Source organism: Miscanthus floridulus, chromosome 2, assembly GCF_019320115.1.
Source record: "Miscanthus floridulus cultivar M001 chromosome 2, ASM1932011v1, whole genome shotgun sequence".
In the NCBI taxonomy this organism is placed as follows: Eukaryota; Viridiplantae; Streptophyta; class Magnoliopsida; order Poales; family Poaceae; genus Miscanthus; species Miscanthus floridulus.
In genome coordinates, this window is record NC_089581.1 from 22741160 (window position 1) to 22749210 (window position 8051).

General features: G+C 45.3%; 1 long non-coding RNA gene across 1 annotated transcript; it reads right to left on the minus strand.

Annotated features, from left to right (window-relative positions):
- Window positions 1-4824: 4824 nt before the first annotated feature.
- Window positions 4825-5430, minus strand: LOC136538194 (uncharacterized). The gene is made up of 2 exons (XR_010779228.1): window positions 5205-5430; window positions 4825-5097 (listed from the first exon to the last, which is right to left on the minus strand). It is a non-coding gene; the product is annotated as an uncharacterized lncRNA (long non-coding RNA).
- Between the last annotated feature and the right edge of the window lie 2621 nt (window positions 5431-8051).

The following is an 8051-nucleotide window of genomic DNA, read 5'->3' on the forward strand; positions in this document are numbered from 1 at the left end:
GTCACAAAAGTCACAGGCGCGGGATGATATGTGATGTGGCGGGGGGCGGGCCAGAGGAGGACCTGGGTCGCGGCCTCGTGCCTGTGGGGGCGTGACCGCGTGAGGGAGGGGTGCAGTGGAGGCCGGGGCCCGCGTGGGATCAGGGCGTCAGGATCCCCGTATCCGTCCGCGACTTCGCGCGCGCCACTGTTCCTTGGCTTTACTACGGTCGTTTTCCGCGCCTGGGGCGGGGGGCATGGGCTGTTTGGTTTCATTGATGCTAATTAGGAGAATTAAATATGAGTTAATTAAAAAACTAATTACATAGGAGTAGACTAATTTACGAGATGAATCTATTAAGCCTAATTAAGCCATTATTAGCACATATTCACTGTAGCACAACATTATCAAATCATGGACTAAATAAGCTTAAAAAATTCGTCTCGCAAATTAGTCGCAATCTGTGTAATTAGTTATTTTTTTAATCTATATTTAATACTCCATGCATGTGTCCAAACATTCGATGGGACAGGGACTAAAATATGAACTAAGGAACCAAACACCCCCTTAACATGAGCTCGACGAGACCGGCCGTCGGCGGCTCCGCGAGTACCGCCTGTACGGGCTCTGCCGGAAGTCGGAGGCCGTGCCGCCCGTCGGCGGCTACACGGCGGTGGTGCCTTCGACAGTTTCAGCGTCGACAGCTAAACTTCACGAGTACTTTTCAGCGAACCAACAGTGTTTTTCTCTCACGACGAATCAGAATAAGCATCCGCATAAGCCAAATTTTAACGAAACAGAGGCGCTATCCTGTACTAGATTTGGCTTAAGCCTACCTTACTACTAGATTTGACATAAACATAAAACACACACACCATGGATTAGTCTAGAGCGAGCTTCAATCTCAACATTTGCAACAAAATACATAACATGAATTATATATGTCCCATGTTTTAATGTTTTAAAACTTCAGGATATGTTTTAGATGAATTTTCACCGTTTCAACATTGTTCCATTTTCGCTAGAGACTCATGGTGGTCTCAGGACTTGAATCACGATTGAACTTTACTACATTGTTTTACTTGCCCCGGGTCTAGGGCTTCTACGAGCAAGAGGATAACAGCTTTACTTGCCCCGGCCCCGGGCTTCTATAAGAAAGAGGAGAACATTGTTTAGTTTCTGGCTTATGAGTGCTTTATTTTACTAGGAGTAGGGTTGAAATTCTGTGAATCGATTAGAGTAGATCTAGACGGATGAACTCATAGAACCATGAAACACATGCACATTTAGACCTAGAACACTACACGAGAGGGAGATAGGGGAGAGAGGGCTGGTGATGAACCTGAGCCTCCAGATGATGTCACGGTTGTGCCAGCCATCGCGGGTTCGGTGATGGAGACAGCACACGGGCAGCGACGGGTGGAGTAGAGGTTGCACGGACGTCGATGCAGTGCGGTCGGGCGTAGCAGTGGCGACGGCGAGGATCAGTGGAGCTTCCCGTCGCTGGCTGCGCGCCCTCTCGAGATCGGTCTAGGGTTTTGTTGGTGGGTTTGCGGCTCACGGCGAACCTCGTCCTTTGAGCCGCCGGCCCCCACCTCTTTATATAGCGCAGTGCGACGGGGGTCCACCAACCATGTAGGGTTGGGCGCCCCCGATCAGGGCGCGAGACCAAGGCCCAATAGGCCGTTGGGCTTATTGGTCAGGAGATCAATCTAACATTCTCCCCCTTGATCTCACTATTACTTTTATCTTTAAACTTTAAAACTTCAATCCTTTTATCCTTACTCATTTCTTCACATATGATGTATAGAGCATGTCTCATCGTCACGGTCAATCGCCGATAGATTTAACAGCTACAATGCACGTCTCTGATCTGAAATAGTTACTTTAACTTTTGGGCCCTTTATAGTTCAGGAATCATAGGCTTTCCCTTAAACCCATGCCGGCTATATGTTCTCTGAACACGTTGGGTGGTAAGCCTTTTGTAAGCGGATCCGCGAGCATCTTTTCGGTACTTATATGCTCAAGACTTATCATTTGATCCCGGACTTTATCCTTCACAACATAATACTTTATGTCAATGTGTTTGGCAGCACCACTTGACCTATTGTTGTGAGCATACTGTACTGCTGGATTATTATCGCAGTATAATTTCAGTGGTCTATTGATGTCGTCAACCACCTTCAAATCGGGTATGAACTTCTTTAGCCAGTTCACCTGCCCCGTTGCCTCATAACATGCTACAAACTCGGCATACATTGTGGACGATGTAGTGACGGTTTGCTTTGAGCTTTTCCATGAAATAGCTCCCCCTGCGAGAGTAAACACATATCCAGACGTGGATTTTCTATTATCTCCCGCATAGTCAGAATCTGAATATCCCACTATATGGAGTGAATCAGATCTTCTATACGTCATCATGAGGCCTTTCGTTCCTTGCAAATAACGCAAGACTTTCTTTACCAATTTCCAGTGTTCTATTCCAGGATTGCTCTGGAATCTGCCAAGTAACCCGGTAACAAATGCCAAGTCAGGGCGCGTACACACTTGAGCATATTGCAAGCTTCCGACAGCTGAAGCATATGGAACCACTTTCATTTGATCGATCTCATATTGGTTCCTAGGGCATTGAAAATCCCCATATCTGTCGCCCTTGACTATAGGAGCAGGTGAGGGACTACATTTGTGCATACTGAATTTCTTTAAGACTTTTTCTATGTATGCCTTTTGTGACAGTCCTAATACCTCTTTACTTCTATCTCGGTGAATCTCAATCCCTAGAACGAACGAAGCTTCACCAAGATCTTTCATATCAAACTTTGAGGACAAAAACTTCTTTGTTTCCAGTAGTAGACTGACATCACTACTAGCAAGTAAGATATCATCCACATACAGGACAAGGAAGATAAACTTCCCATTCTTAAACTTTGCGTAGACACAATTGTCCTCAACATTATCTTTAAACCCAAAATTCTTTATTGTCTGATCAAACTTCAAGTACCACTGTCTTGAAGCTTGTTTTAATCCATAAATAGATTTCTTTAGGCGGCATCCCAAACGTTCTTTTCCTTCCATGACAAAACCTTTCGGTTGTGCCATGTAAACATTTTCCTCTAAGTCTCCGTTGAGAAATGCCGTCTTTACATCCATCTGATGTAATTCCAAATCGTAATGTGCCACTAATGCCATTATGATTCTGAAGGAATCCTTACATGAGACTGGAGAAAAGGTCTCATTGTAATCAATCCCTTCTCTTTGTGTAAAGCCTTTTGCCACAAGTCGGGCTTTATATCTCTCTATATTCCCTTGAGAGTCAAGTTTTATTTTGTAGACCCATTTACAGCCTACTGTTTTGGCTCCTTTAGGAATTATCTCCAAATCTCAAACTTTATTTGCATTCATTGATCTCATCTCATCTTCCATGGCCTCAAGCCACTTTGATGAATGGTCACTTTTCATGGCTTCTTCAAATGAGGTGGGATCATCCTTCATTTGAAATTCTTCAGTATTGTACACTTCATAATCAGCAGGAATAGCTGATTTTCTAACTCTTTGAGACCTTCTAGGGGCCTCCTCAATTGGCACATTTTCTGTTTGAGGCTGTTGTTGCTCCCCCTCATGTGTGGCAATAGGTTCTATAGGATCCTGAGCCACAGGTTCCTCATCATCATTCATTGTTGCCACAGGCGGGATAACAACAGGTGCTGGCACCACAGTGTCTTGTACTGTTGGTGCAGCAACAGCAGGTAGTGAGAAAAATGGCTCATGAATGATCGGAGTGGGTGCATACACCCGCTTCTCTTCAAGGTCAATTTCTCGAGCTACCATGCTCCCCCTAATCATTTCATCCTCTAGGAAGACAGCATGTCTCGTTTCCACAAACTTTGTATGTCTGTTAGGACAGTAGAAACGAAAACCTTTTGACTTTTCTGGGTAGCCAATGAAATGGCAACTCACTATTTTAGGATCTAGCTTCCCAATGTTTAGGTTAAAAACTTTAGCCTCAGCAGGGCTCCCCCACACACGTAAGTGATTAAGTGAGGGTACTCTTCCTGTCCACAACTCATATGGTGTTTTGGGCACCGACTTACTTGGTACTCTATTGAGAATATGAATGGCGGTTTTTAACGCCTCCATCCACAGACTCATGGGTAAAGTGGAGCAACTTATCATACTACGCACCATATCCATCAGGGTACGGTTACGCCTTTCAGCTACTCCATTCTACTGAGGTTCGCCCGGTGTTGAATACTGGGCGACTATACCATTCTCCTGTAAGAACCTTGCAAAAGGTCTAGGAACTTGTCCATATGGGGTATGCCGACCGTAGTACTCTCCTCCACGGTCAGACCTGACTATCTTAATCTTTAAATCATGCTGATTTTCAACTTCTGCTTTAAAAATTTTAAATTTATCCAACGCTTCTGATCTTTCTTTAATTGGATAAATGTAGCCAAAACGAGAGTAATCGTCTGTGAATGTTATGAATGAATCATAACCATCCACACTTTTCACAGAAAAAGGACCACATATGTCTGTATGAATAATCTGTAGAATTCCTGCGCTTCGTTTGGCATCTTTCTTAATTTTCTTTACATACTTTCCTTTTATGCAATCTCTACATTGTTCTAACTCTGAGAGCTCTAATGGAGGAAGAATGTCATTCTTAACTAGTCTTTCTATTCTCCCCCTCGAAATATGGCCTAAACGATAGTGCCATAATTTCGACAACGCATCTTGAGCTCTCTTTCGTTTTCTGTTTCCATTGTTCGATGAGGATACATTTTCATTCACATCACATACAGAATTAACATTTTCACGAAGTGATAACAAATAAAGCTCGTCTTGTCGGAAGGCAAGACCAATACATTTATTATTAAACAATATCTGACATTTGCCATTTCCAAAATGGCAATCATAACCATCATGGTCCAACTTTGAAACACTAATCAAATTTCTTTGCAAAGAAGGTACATAAAGAACATCTCTAAGAATAATTATGAAGCCATCAGCAAGCTCTAACGGAAGATCACCAACGGCCTCAACATCTGCTTGTTCTCCATTTGCTACTTTAATGAAACTTTCGCTTCTTTGCAAAGTTCTCATCGAACGGAATCCCTGTAATGAATTAGCAACATGAATAGTTGCACCTAAATCAATCCACCAAGTAGATTTTGAAAACTTTACATACAAGGATTCATTTACGAACGTAATAATGTTCTCACCTTTATTCTTCATAATCATCTTTAAGAAATCAGGACAATTCTTTTTATAATGCCCTGTCTTCTTGCAGTGGAGACACTGGTCTTTAGCCACTGGGAATTGCTGGTTCTGAGACTGTTGCATGGGACCTTTTCCAGATGATTTGGAGGAAGAGCTGTTATTATAGTTCTTTTTCTTATCTTTTAGGTAGTTGACAGAACCACCTTGTGAAACTTTTATTCTTTCCTCCTCCTGCACACACATGGCAATGAGCTTTTCTAAATCCCATTTTTCAGGCTGTATGTTGTAATTAACAACAAATGTGTCAAATTCTTTGGGCAAAGAAGCAAAAAACAAATGAATAAGGAACTCATCCTTGAGTGCCAAATCCATTGGTTTGAGCTTAGATGCCAGATTGCTCATTCTCAGTATGTGCTCTCTAATGCCACTGCCGCCACCAGAGTACCTTTCTGTCACCAGCTGCTTGATCAGCTGGGTTGCATACGTCTTTGAAGAGCCAGTGAACTGACTCTTTATTCTATCCAGGTACTCTGTGACCGTGTCACAGTCTGGAATTGAGCCCACAATAGCAGGCTCAATCGTGTTCTTTATCACTGTCAGACACTTCTTGTTGGCAGTGACCCATTTCTTATGCTCAAGGTCATAGGACATCTTTACGGGAGCAAAATCCCGCTCTCTGTTCTGCCATGCAGTATCAGTCTCATCTGTCTCCCTCACCGGTGCCACAGGTTCATTGGGGCACGGTGTGGTGACAACCCAGTCCACCTCAGCGAGGATAAAGGCCAGGTCTATCTTTTTCTTCCACTCAATATAGTTATCACCTTTTAGAGTGGGGATCTCTTTGATACAACTCATTAAGTTGTATCCTCCTGAAAACATAATTCAAATAGGGTGAGAACAGAAATGACAACAATAATTGCATGCCTTAGTTTAACGTTGGTCAAAATTAAAACATACAATTATTTTCTACACTAATTCTACATCACCGTTGGGCAGAAATAGAATTAATGTATAACAAAAACATTATAATATTGCCATTAATCAACGTTGGTCAGAATAACAACAATATTATAATCTATTTAAAACATATCCATTTTCAAAATTAAATTCTCCCGTTGGTTCGAATTTAATAACGAAAATTACAACTTTAAATACGCAGCGGAAACTTTAGCATTTAATAATCTTTTTCCTATTTTCCAGAAGCAAATTTACTGTTTACTGAACAAAAAATATCGTTGGATAAATTTTGTACAGAAAATTATCATAAAAATCAATTCAAATCGATCAAACTGTTTTCTGGAAAATAAGAAAACAAAAACTGTTACTTTACTGTTTACTTGGCCATTTCGGCCCAGCCAGCACACGCGCGGCCCAGCGGCTTGCGGCCCAGCCGCGCGCTCCAGCGCTCCCCCGCGCCCAGGCCGCAACCTGGGCCTGGGCCGGGAATTCGGCCGCGCATCCATTCCCGCCTGGGCCTAAAGCCGGTCCGGCAAATCCTAATCGCTGGATCGGATCGGACGGCTGTCCGGCCGTTTCGCCCGAACAAAACCCCCCGGCCGGCGCTTCTCCCTGAACCCTAGGTTCATTCTCTTCCTCTCCTTCTCTCTCACCCCGCAGCGCAGCTCGGAGAAACCCACAGCAGCAGCCGTCCTCAGTGGCCGAGGGAGAAGAAAGGCGGCACCGTCCAGCGCCCTCTCGCCGGCGTGCGTGCTCGCCCGAGGCTGAGCACGCCGCCGTCGAGGGGCCGCATGGTGGTGCCCTGTTGCCGTGACCGCTTGGCCGGGAGCAGCGCGGATCTCAGCCCTGTCCCGCGCGCCGTTCGGGAGCGACGCCGCGGTCTCCTATCCGCGCGGTGGCGATGCCGCCGGCGGTGGGTAAGAGCCCAGGTAGGCTTCCTTTTAGGGTTTTGTTTTGCTTTTCCGATTTGAAATCGGTTCTTCTCCTTTCTCAGTCAGTCACCGAGCGGGCGCCGGATCCCGTCGTGACTGCAGTACCGCGCAAACGCGAGGTATGCTACCCTCTTCCCCTTTCGGTTTCTTTGATTCGTATTTTTGCACTATTTTCCCGATTAGGGTTAGGGTTAGGGTTAGTCACGACGCTGTTTTCTTTTTCCCGAATCACCTTCGGGTTTTAGGGTTCGTTCTTTGCATGAAAACCGAGCCCTTCTTCTTTTCTCAGATCCGACGGATCGAGTTAGGGTTCAACCGAACGTCGGGTGACCCTTTTCTGCTTAGATCCGCACTGGATCTCTTCGTCTTTTTTCTTTTCTAATCGGTACCCGTTCTAGATCTACGTGCTAGTAGGCTCTGGTACCATTGTTGAAATTCTGTGAATCGATTAGAGTAGATCTAGACGGATGAACTCATAGAACCATGAAACACATGCACATTTAGACCTAGAATACTACACCGAGAGGGAGATAGGGGAGAGAGGGCTGGTGATGAACCTGAGCCTCCAGATGATGTCACGGTTGTGCCAGCCATCGCTGGTTCGGTGATGGAGGCAGCACACGGGCAGCGACGGGTGGAGTAGAGGTTGCACGGACGTCGATGCAGTGCGGTCGGGCGTAGCAGTGGCGACGGCGAGGATCAGTGGAGCTTCCCGTCGCTGGCTGCGCGCCCTCTCGAGATCGGTCTAGGGTTTTGTCGGTGGGTTTGCGGCTCACGGCGAACCTCGTCCTTTGAGCCGCCGGCCCCCACCTCTTTATATAGCGCAGTGCGACGGGGGCCCACCAACCATGTAGGGTTGGGCGCCCCCGATCAGGGCGCGAGACCAAGGCCCAATAGGCCGTTGGGCTTATTGGTCAGGAGATCAATCTAACATCATAATGTGTAGACATTACACGATAC